Genomic DNA, 12,034 nt, shown 5'->3' with positions numbered 1-12,034 from the left:
TTCATAAATACAAAGTGATACAACATCCTTCCAAAAGCACTGAGAATTAAGCAGTTAAAGGAGCTAAATACTTACCTGATTCAAGATCCTCCCCAAAAAAAGGATCTTGAATCGGTGCTCCAAACACAGTTCTAAGCATCTTGACGAATAACTTATGTCCATCTTCAAGAGACGGTCAGACTCATTAGTCGAAACTTTCTCAATTAGATATACAATGTGTTGAATATCTACTTCTGTAATAACTGGGCCAGAATCACCAGCCTCAATTTCTTTATCCTTATCAATTAAAGCTGTAATATGAGCCTTCAATTCCATCCCTAGACAAGCAGGAGTGTAATGCCTTGTATCATTGTCACGTCCCGAACTTGGTGCGCTGACAAACGGCCGCAGACCCACAGGGTGGGGCCCAGTGAACCTGCAAAGCCTCAAAACCTAAACACAGACTAAGAGAAGAAAAATAACTGACAAAATACCAAATAAGAGTACAACTTAAGGTTTACAACCAAACCCAAATACAAGGCAAATGAAATACAGCATGACCTACAAGGAGGTTCTTAAACAATAATACAACAGATGCAAAGACATAAGCCATAAGACATAAAACACAATTCCAAAGAAGACATCTACTAGAAGCCTTCTAAGATCCCTGGGTCTACTGCTCCTGATCTGAAAAGGATTTAAAGAAAATCCATGAGCTCACTAGCCCAGTAAGTAATCCAAAACAAACTGAAAACAAAAGTTTAATTATCAAAATTGTACAAAAATCAATAGCACCAATAAGTATCATCAAAACCAAAGGATGAAACGTAGATAACAAAATCTAGAGTATGTCTCCAAATTCACTGTAAGTGCCAAATGTCATTTGTTTATCCTCGGTGACAGACTCGAGCCAAAATAACAGAAATCATTTATTTACCCTCGGTGACCCGAGACTGAATACCAGGTGGTCGTTGATTATTTCACCGAACGGACACGGTGCGAAACTGCAGTCTCATTTTCCCAAAATTACTTGTCGACAAGGTCAGGGTTTAACCCCCCATTGACAGGGTTGCATATTGTTCATTTGGAGTCCAAAAATTTCAGACACATTTCCAAGCCAAAAATACATAATATTCACAAGTATTTAAAAAAAAAATCCAACTGATAAAATAAGTAAATAAATAAATAAATAAATAAATAAATAAACAAAAGTAAAAATTATACTCATTTTTTCCAAGCCTTAGCCTGGTCTCCACATTGAAGAAATAATCACCATATTTCACAAATATTTTTACAAAATTCAAGATAATAAATGAATTACCAATAAAATAAAATACCCCAAGTATAAATAATAGTGAAACCAATAAATAATGAATCAACCAATCTCAAGGATGAAATGCATAATTATTAATACGATAAAATACTAAAATTTGTAAAAATACAAGGTCTAATGTATCTCATCAATTGAAGAAAAAGAATAATTACTTTGTCAAATAATTAGCAAGGTTGTCAAACCCGGCCCGGACAATGACCCGGCTAAGCCCAGGGGTCAGGGGTCAATGGGTTCGACCGGGTCGAACCGGGGTTGAACCGGGGTCAATAATTAAATATAAAAAATATTATAATAATTAATAATAAGCAAATATAATATTAAACCCATAATTATATTATAAAAACCTACTCAAATTTGATATTTAAATTGATAAATGACATTATATACAGTAGAGTTTTCTAATTATGTCATTTATTTTTACATTTTTTAAATATTTACAAATTTAATATATTAATATATAATTATCGAACTTCTCTCGATGTTATTTATTTATTTGTTTATTGGTTGATTTTGTTAAAATAAATAAGAAATTTAATTCACTAATTTTTATATCTCAATTGAGTTTTTATTTTGTTTTAAATTTTCTTATATTTTTTATTTAATTAGAATACTTTAATTTTATATTTTTATAATAAAATTACACTCATTTATTGTTTTATTTTTTTAATAAATTAAATTTTTAGAAAGTATTTACATAACACATTAATATATTTTATTTTTAAATATTAATTTTTGTTGGTATGTTTATGATATATATATATATTGTAATTCTATTTATTGATTATAAATTATAAATTAATATTAATAAATATACACGATTTTGTGATTTTTAATGAGAAAATAATAATAAATTATTAAATAATGTAAAAAAAAATTAAACATTGTGACCCGATTGACCCGGCCGGGTCACTGGGTTAACACCGGGTTTTTTAATACCCGGGTCAATGGGGTATACCCGGGCCGGCCACATGGCCGGTTCCCGGTTGAACCGGCCGGGCCGGTCCGGGTTTGACAACCTTGATAATTAGAAGTAACAAGAGAAATGACCTATATAAGTTTTGGCAAGTAATAACACTATGGTTCCAACTAAGTATAGAAACTTCTCTTCATCTATAAACAAACATAAGTCAAGAATAAAATGGCATTCCCACAAAAATTTTCAAAGAATAATTGCAATAAATTTTCAGAATTTTACATGAGAAATAAAAAAAAAACACAAAATTTTTAAACACAATAGTTCAAGGGATCACTTACTTGGTGATCCTCTAATTCAAAAGAAATCCAAGATGATGCTCAAGGTGGTCCTCTAGGTTGTTGGTGAGTGGAAGAGCTTCTCCCCGGTTTGATCGTCGCCGCTACAGTGCTCCGGTAAGGTTCTTCACTTTTCAGGCTTCAATGGAGAGGAGAATGAGGTTAAATGTGGAAGGAAGCAAAGAAGGGGTAGAGATAAGGTAAAGGGATGAGGAAATATGGCCAGCTGACAAGGATGAGACTAAATCCGGGAATCCCTCCATATTTTCCTCGCTTGCAAGCTTTTCAAAGCAAGAAGCCAAAACAAAAAATGGATTAAGGGAAAGGTAAGCAAGTTTAGCAACTTAAGCAAGTTCTAATTAAGGGTGGGGCCCACAATCATCAAGTAGGCAAATCACTTGATTTGATGTATAACAAGTAAGCCTAGAGCAATCAAATAAAATATTACACACTCTGTCCTTCAAATCCATCCCCACTCTACAATGTCAAATCCGCTCTGCCATTAGAATACAAACCAGTACTCATATTTTTCTGCAAATTAACCAATTTTTGTTCATCTAAGAATTTGAGTTGGGCTTCTTTAGTAAAATTATTATAAAATAATCACATCTTCTCGTATTTAATTCTTTTTCATAAATTATTAACTCAACAATTATGTAGACCGGAAAGAAGACATACCTGGAAATATACTCAATAATTTAATAAAATTATTTCTTTTTCAAAACTCAACCCCAGCATTATAAATGACATTTACATTTCTCACAGTATTTTATTTATACATGTTTGAAATTTGATAAAATCTAGTTTTATTGATTAAAAAACACATGCATAATTATAGCACATATCTTGTAATTTCAAGCTATAATTTAGAGAGAATAACTATGAGTTATTATAATTTCATTAAAATAACTAATATATGAAAACTACACGACTAATATTTCTATATAAAAAACTTATTTGTTTATAACTTTCCTACAAATAGTTTCCAATTTAAATTTCAAAAAAAATTTCATTAAATAAAAAATGTATCAAACAAACAAATAAAATTTCAAAAAAAAAATTTAATAAACAACATTATTATTTTCAATAAATGGGCCCAATTTGGGCAACAAGGAAGGCCCACAAAGCCCAGTTCTTGGCCTTCATTCTTGAGCTCCAAGAAACCCACTCAAGCTCTTCATCACTCTCCAAGAAACCCTCGGAGCTATACTTGGTATTCCTCTTCCTCTCGTTTCTAAAGCCATGCTTAGTTCTTCGCCTCCTTGGGTTGCGCCGCTTCTCCAGAGCTTCTTCGATTTCGCGGTAATGAGCTTTTCTCCGCTTCTTCTTCATATATTTATCTTCATGGATTGAATGACTGCGTTCTTGAATCAAGTCTCAGTTGTTGCATGAATTTTGGACTGATTCTTGTGAGTTTGAATGTATATAAGTTTAAATTAGCATTTCAAATGTGTAGATTGTTGGTACTGGGTGGTTTTGTTGAATGCCCTAGTTCTTAAATCAGTGTTTTGTGATTCCATGAATGTGATTGATTGTTGCTAAGTTTTATTTGCGGATTGTTGCTAAGTTTTATATGCTAATGTCTGTGAGGAAAATGTCTGTATGACAGTTGTTTGTGTATATTCCCTAGTGAAGTATTTGGGTTGTAGATTTTAATGTCTGGAAAATTTTTAGCATTTCAAGTTTTTATGTTGCCAGTGCACTGAAAATTGACGAATTTGGACTGGAAATGTTGAATTTTATAGGTGAAAAAGATAAACCTATTACTAAGTTGATTAATGCTATAAGACATCAGGTTCATATACTTATGATGAATGCGTATTAAAACCTTGTTTTCCTATACAAATAAGATATGTTAAGATATTGAGACAAGATTATTGTTTGGATAATTAATTTTGGATAACAAAATTTTTATATAGATACTCAACTAGCTTGATGTTTGTATTGATTGGAGGACTCAACTAGTTTGCCTTCTTGTATGTTCACCCATGTTGAACATGAGACTAATTTGATTAGTCATGCAGTAATATTTTTTGGACCACTCATAATGGTTCTATTACTTTGTTTCATTTGCACGGCGTTTACCTATTTGCAAATTAATCAATGTAAGATTATTACTTACTTTAATAATTTCTAGTATGTGAAAGTAGTATTTTTTGGAAGAGTGAATGTACTTTAAACCACTTTGTTGGTGATTAGTGACTAGCTGAATGAGAGGTTTTGAGAGAAAGTCAGTTTAGCTATATCATTATCCACTGGATCCCACACACTAAACCTTATCATTTCTATTGTTTTTTATTTCTTTTTAGTGATCATCACACAATTAATTGGGTTATGTTATTGTCCACTATCAAAATTTGCATTTGAAGAACAAGCTTTTCCTTGCTCTTTTCCCTTTTACTGCTTATGTGGATGGTGGAAACATCTTCAGCAAGTCATTGTCTGCTAAAGGTCATCACATGGGGAAATGCAAGGAAATTTCATCAGATATTTATTTATTTATTAATTTTTTCTTTTTTTTTAAAGTTTTTCAATCACAATGCTCAAAAGACCAGAATCAGAGATAAGAGCAGGATGAACTTTTTGACCACTTTGGGCTTCTTGTGCCAATGTAAAAGTACCTTATGCATGGTCTGTATTAAACAAATGAATGGTGGGAATAGAGAAAGCATAAGTTTAGGGGTAGTCCCACACAAATAGAATCAAGTATTGAGGAAATGCCTAACAGCTAGTGTTGGGTGGTCTAGCCTTTTGCCATGTGTGTGGTGAGTAACACTACTTGCAGTATATTGTGACAGATTCAAATGAGGTGTTAAACAGTTACATTCTCTCTGTTTTTGCACTTTATTTGTGAAATGTTTATAAATCATTCTTCCATTTCATTAGCATGTGAATCATGGTTTAACCTTAAAAAACAGAAATTATAAAAAAATGTCAACTTTTTTAAACCAAAGTTTTTCTCTCTTTTCTATCCATAGTGAGTAATGACAATGTTACATGATATTTTATGGATTTGATTGTGTTTATTTGTAGGGAAATGGGGCGAAAGTGTGTTGCATCATTTATTTATTCTGATTCTCGGCGAAATACTGCTTCTCTAACTCCATCATCTTCCCGTCCATTTACTGGGAAAGTACCTCTAAATCCCCAGTGAACTACAAGCTCAGGGTCTCATTCTTCAGCTGCTCATGTGCATACAGGTTCTCGAGGCTCCTCGCAACGGGTTGATACACAAGCCTTTATTCCAAAATATGTCCCACCTCCGAACAATGTTGTTCCATCTACTGACGAGGCCCTTGATGGTGTTCAAATGAATCCTGAAGATGATTCTGACTCAGAAACAAATGAATCTCCTCAGGAGGATACAAGGGCACATGATGGGCCACGATGCAGAAAACCTTCATCATCCCGTCCAACCTAAAGTAAGATCATTTATTTATTATTTTATTATTATATAGCCATTATTGATATATTTTAACCTTTTGGATTTTTTTGTGTCGCAAAAATATGTCGCAAATTACGTTTTTTTGTTGTAGTGTCTGTAAGTTTACCAATTGGACAAAGCATGTTTAGAAGAGTTTACCTTTCTTTCTCAGGTTACATCAGACTTTACCTTTATTTCTTGCATGATTTTGATAATGCTAATATTTAGAAGAGTTTTGCTTGAGCTGCAATAAGTGAAGCGGACGCTGCTTGATTCTTAGTGTACATTTGTTTTAGAATTGGTGCCTCATATATTGCTTTTTTATTTGTGTTATGGTTTTTCACAGTCCAATCTATTTATTAGTTAGACTATTGTCACCGGAGAAAGTTTAATTTTAGATCAATTGCATAATTGGATCACCATAGAAGCTTATCTCGTACTCTATAAGGTTATTAAAATATGAAATCACACATTCTTGCATAAGCTCCTTCCTGAGTAGCGGTTCTATTTGGATTGTAGTCTTAAGTGGAAGAAAGTCCCTCCTTTATCAGGAAAATGACTAATTGAACTACACTGAGCTGACAAAATTTTTATCCATCAAGCTAGTAGAGCTGTTGGACTTGGTTACCTTCTTTTTCTTGGCAAGTGGTGTGTCTTGCCATTAAGAGTGGGGCAATAATAAAGATTAGTCCAGTAAGGCCTCGAAGAAGATACATAGGAGCAAATGCTGAGGAACTCATGCCTCTTCTTACCTGTTCAATCCTTCATGATGTGTTTATTTACTTTAAACTTTTTGATGGGCCTATTTTCATGTATCTTGTTTAGGTTGAAGAAATGCTGCAATTTCATCCTATACCATCTTGCCATTATTTTTTAATTATATAATGATAGATGTTGGAGCTCCTTTAACAAGAAAAACTTTGCGTTGCAGCAAAATTTGAAGATAAAAATGTATTCATCAGGAGAATTTCTCTTATATTGTCATTGATGCATTTCATTTTCTGTCTTAAGCTATAATCAGGAACTATTACACAAAAACCTTGGAGGATTTAGATGCCAAACTACAGGAACAACAGTCAACAGGTTGGGGTGTTCTCCAATTTTATAACCTCTTGACTTATTTGCACTAAATGAAAAATCATATGGGTAGTTTTGGATGCAAGGCTGGCCCAATAATCATAAACTTTCAATTACCCAATAGGTAAGCTTGCAGTGCATGTTGCAGCTTTGAGCATTTTATAAGCATGTTGCTTCCAAATGGTGAATGTGTGCCACTTATTTGACAAAATTTGGAGTGAATTGTATTTCTTGAAGTAATTTATAGCTTTCATGCATATGCTTTGATTAATACATGTTGTATTAAAGTAGGCAAAAAGTCATAATTTAATGGTCCACTCATGGTGTTTTATAATGGTCCATTCATATATATCACGTTTCAATTATTAAATTTTATTTTTGTTGTGTTGTTTTACCGACCAATGTCCTTTTCTTCGATTGGGAGTGTTATAGATAACTGTGATTTTTAGCTTAGGTGTGATCATCTTTAATTTGATGCTACCTCATTCCTTTCATTGGTTGCTTATATGTGATAACCATTTTGTTATGACGCCCAACAACAATTCAGACAGTACAAACATCAAGAGAGTGCTTTCAAGTTTTATACAAATGACTGATAGAATAATAGTCTTTAGATGAATTTGGTCAGTTATTGTTGACGGATCTCAAATTCAAATAGTGATATTTTGGATGGGAATCTTTTATTGGACGTTTATTACTTATTTTTAAGAACATTAATATTTTGAGATCGTTAGTATTTCAATTACTGATTCTAACACTAGGAATGAAACCTATATATTGAAGGAACAGGAACCTGATTAATTAGAATAATCGGTTTAAGATCTATAATGTTATGGGTTAATTCTTGTTATATCCACTTACCTAATTAGGTATGAAGAAATAAGTTGGCTTATAAAAAGATAGATTTATCTAACTAATTAGGAAAAGAGAGTCTGTGTTTGATAAGAGTTTTTCATATTTTTTGCTGTGTAAGTAATTATAGTGCAATGCTCTCTAAGAAATAAGTTGGAATCCTATTTTATATATAAATGCTTCACTGATTTGGTTATATCTTTCTTGTAATTTAGTTTCTCTTCTAAGTGTTTTCATTTATGAACATTGGATATACACCTAAAACCAATTGCTTAGGCCTAGCTATTGGAATTTTTGTTCAGTTCATGGTTGATTTTAAATGGAACTTTTTTTTCAGATAATTTTTTTTATGAAGAAGGATGTTCTAGTGCAACCATATCTCTTTCATCTTCATATTAATAGTTGAAATAGAATGGACTAGTTATAGTTATGTTTTGTTTGAATACTATCTATACTACCTTTTGATTTCACTTTGTAGGTTAGGCTTATCTTATTGTCCATTTTGATAATTTGATATTGGATTGAAAAAATTTCATTATCTAGAAGAGGGTGATGATAGCTCTGTCTTGTGATTGGCTGGTGGACTTAGAAATGTTGAAATATATTTACCATTTATCTTATAAAAGCATCAAATGAAACATGCATGTTTCATCTGTTTTCAAGCATTCCATTTTAATATTTTCAATTGTTTTCATCGGGGCACACACATCTTCGGACCTTGCAGTGAAAATCACCTTATGGTTGTGAATTCCAAGATCTCAATGATCTCCTTCATCCCATATTATCATCCGATTCATCCCAGAGAAAAACAAAGTTCTTTGTTTTCAAAGTATGAAAGTTGCGTTCTTTTCACTCTCTATGGTGCGAAAGTTGCAACTTGCAACCAGAAATCTCACTCATGTTTGGATGTCATGTGGTCTTACTGGCACTTTCCATGTCACATATGGCCATCATTCTGATTGCTTTGTCTACTAGAATATATCAAGGTTGAAGCCAATTCATTTTACCATTGTTCTATAAGAAACAGGGACTAGTTTAGGGGTTGTACCTCCATGAGTGAGATTTCTAGCTGTTTTCCTTTCAATTGAGTTATCTTCTTTAAAAATTTCATTGCCCTGCTAATCTTATAACTTGACGTACAATTTGGAAAACAAGAGCCTAGTACAGGACAACCTCTACCTATGTTCATCTGACAATTGTTTCACCTGCTCATCTTTTTCGCCAACCTGTTCAAACCCAATTTAAATGGTGTTGAAAATCTTGATTTAGAAGTAAAAGAAAAAGTAAATAACAAAAAAAATATCTTTATATATATATATATATATATATCTTTTGGTGTAGCCGGTTCACTAAAAACATGTGTCTGTGTTTAATTTCCACACAGATTCTAAGCACTAGTGGTGTTATAAGAAAAGAAGAAAGTGGCTTAGTGGGTAAATTAAACAATGGCAACTCCTCTTCTATATTAATTTGTATGATTTAGAATTTTAATAATTTTCTATTCACTTGCTTCTTTTATGCATTTTGATTAGTCCAATTAAATATATGACTACATTGAATTTACTAATTAATTCATCATTTGTATGTAGAAGGATATTCAACATATATTATTGAGTAGGTATCCTTTAATATCAATCCAAAGACTTATTTTGTTCTTAAACATCAAGGTATTATTCTCTTTTATTACCTTTCCTCTCTACGCAAAACACACACAAAGATAATTAATGAATAAATAAATAGATAGATAAAGGGTGGAAATTCGATTCATATTTATTTTATTTAATTTTGATTTCCTTATACCTTATGTTAGTTATTGCTTATATACTTTAAAATTTACGTTGCACGAACCATCTTGAAAATCTTTTTCTTTTGTTAGTATATATATACCTCGCCTAATCAATTCCTGATCCTTTTTTATTATTTTTAATAAAACCTATATATATATATATATATATATTAAATTCCCTATGCTAGTTAACAATATCAGTTAAATTGACTTAAGAATTGACTGTAGAATTGAACAAAAATGGTTCCATATTACGTTGACTTAAGAATATCAGTTAGGAGCTTAATGAAGAGTTTGTGGAAAATAGTTTAAAGTGTAAAAAACAGGAGGAATGTGCGGCTTTCTTTAATTGTCGTCCCATTAATTATTGATGGGGCAGGTGCTATATATATGCATTTATGTAAAAATTATTTTTAAAGATATATGGATATTTTACCACGTGGTAATGACATATTACTACGTAACGAGATTACCATGGTAATATGAGTGAGAATGTTATATGGGTGGTAATATTGTGGTAATTTAATATAACCATGTTTGGTCTGGAACTCATATTACTTTGGTTTTCATGGTAATCAATTTGTTAAATATAAAAAGTTATAAGATTACCACGGTAATCCAAGATAGACACCAAATTTGGTGGTAATAGAATTACCACTTTCTTGGTAATATTTATAAGTTGGTAATGTGATATTACCATACAGATTACCACTGATACAATGCCAAACGTGGTAATATTTTCATATTACCACGTAACACATGGTAATCTTTCTACATTACCGCAAACCAAACGGCCCCTAGGATTTACATATACGTATAAAATTATTTTTATATATCAATTAATATTTGATAATTTGATTCGCATATATCATTTTACTATCAGGATATAATAAATATCATGAAGCTCTTCTGTTATTTTCCATTATCAGTGATTGGTTGTTTCACATTGTTTTACTGAAAAGGAGAAGATGAGACCATTGTTCTAGCAATATTTGTCTTTTAGCGTGCAACATATTTTGCTTGAGTATTTATTACATGTTTTTGTTTCATTGAGTAGGTTCTCATGGGGAAGTGTATCGTGCAGATTGGAATGGCATGGTGAGTTAGTTGCAATGTCACTTGCACTCTTTGTTAATAGAAACTTTTCGAGTTAAATAACTATTTGACTTTTTCCAATCATGTTTTTAGAGTTATTTCCTGCTTTTTTTTTGCCCCAATACTTAATTGGTTTTGTGACTTTTGTCTTATGGTTGACTATCTTCCAACTTTATTGTATAATAGATTTCTGACATTTTATAAGCTACTTTCGGGAAAGAAAAAAAATGCACAGTGGTTTGCAATTGAACATGTAGTAGATGTGCAATATGAGGAATTTCATAATAGGGCTTGATGTTCAAGTTGAGGATATTGATCACCAAACTATGCAACATGACTAACAAATAATTTTTGTTGTTATTTTTTTTATATATATTGATTGATTGATCGTGTTATGTTCCTTTTTATTTTCCATGTCGTTTTACATATTAGGGATAGAGTCCTATTGTTTGAGAGTATCAGTCATGAAAGTTTGTTTGATTATAGCTTGTAAAGCGAGGAAGTACTACCTAACCTGACTTATTTAGAGATGAGAGAGAAATATATAGGTTTGAATCTTCTAGTGTCGCATCTATCTGAAAGGAATATTTTGCTCTAGTATAAAAATTGATGCAAGAGATTGATACTAGTGATGATATGGGTTGTGGGCAAATGTTCATTCGAGGTTTTGGCATATGTTGGTTTATCTGACTTGTAATGGAGTACACTTGATGTAATCATTAAAATAGGATGGAGGCTTCGATTATGATTATTTTAATGAGTTCAATTCTTGCATACTCCTATGATGTTGTTCTTGGTCCGATATTCTTCATAGTGTATGTCCTTTGGCACTGATCACAAGTGATGCCATAAAACAAGAGAGCTTGTCATAGTGAGAAGAGGTCACTTAATAGGTCATAGAAACAACTATCTATAGAATACCGTTTTGTTATTCATGTTATCCATTGCATAGCTGCTTTACGAAATGTTTGGGCTTTGTGTTTAAAAGATGTTCTAGGTGATCCGGCTAAGTTTTATGTGAAGGATCTTTGCTTTATTATGCTGATTTGATATATCTATAGTGTTCTTATCTTGTTTGCTTTGTAAATCGGACATAGGACTAGGAGTTGGTTCCACTCTCCAAACTTGCCTCATCACTGGTTTTTCTAATCTCCTTCCCTTTGCTATGGCGAGTAGGGGACAAACTTCCCATCCCAGCTTACTCATCCCTCCTCCTTCTTGGGCTCGGTAGCTTCCT

The 12,034-nt window shown here is 32.1% G+C and overlaps 1 long non-coding RNA gene across 4 annotated transcripts; it reads left to right on the top strand.

The window, feature by feature from the left end:
• Nucleotides 1-3,758: 3,758 nt before the first annotated feature.
• Nucleotides 3,759-11,116, top strand: LOC120271422. 4 transcript variants are annotated; one of them, XR_005540035.1, is made up of 4 exons: nt 3,759-3,865; nt 5,597-5,985; nt 6,999-7,070; nt 10,760-11,116. It is a non-coding gene; the product is annotated as an uncharacterized LOC120271422 (long non-coding RNA). The 4 variants fall into 4 exon arrangements; XR_005540034.1 differs by lacking the exon at nt 6,999-7,070; XR_005540036.1 differs by lacking the exon at nt 10,760-11,116 and having other exon boundaries at nt 7,009-7,138.
• The last annotated feature ends 918 nt before the right edge of the window (nt 11,117-12,034 follow it).

This window comes from Dioscorea cayenensis, chromosome 2, assembly GCF_009730915.1.
Source record: "Dioscorea cayenensis subsp. rotundata cultivar TDr96_F1 chromosome 2, TDr96_F1_v2_PseudoChromosome.rev07_lg8_w22 25.fasta, whole genome shotgun sequence".
In the NCBI taxonomy this organism is placed as follows: domain Eukaryota; kingdom Viridiplantae; phylum Streptophyta; class Magnoliopsida; order Dioscoreales; family Dioscoreaceae; genus Dioscorea; species Dioscorea cayenensis.
Note: the sequence above shows the minus strand (reverse complement) of the source record. Positions and strands in the feature narration are given on the sequence as shown.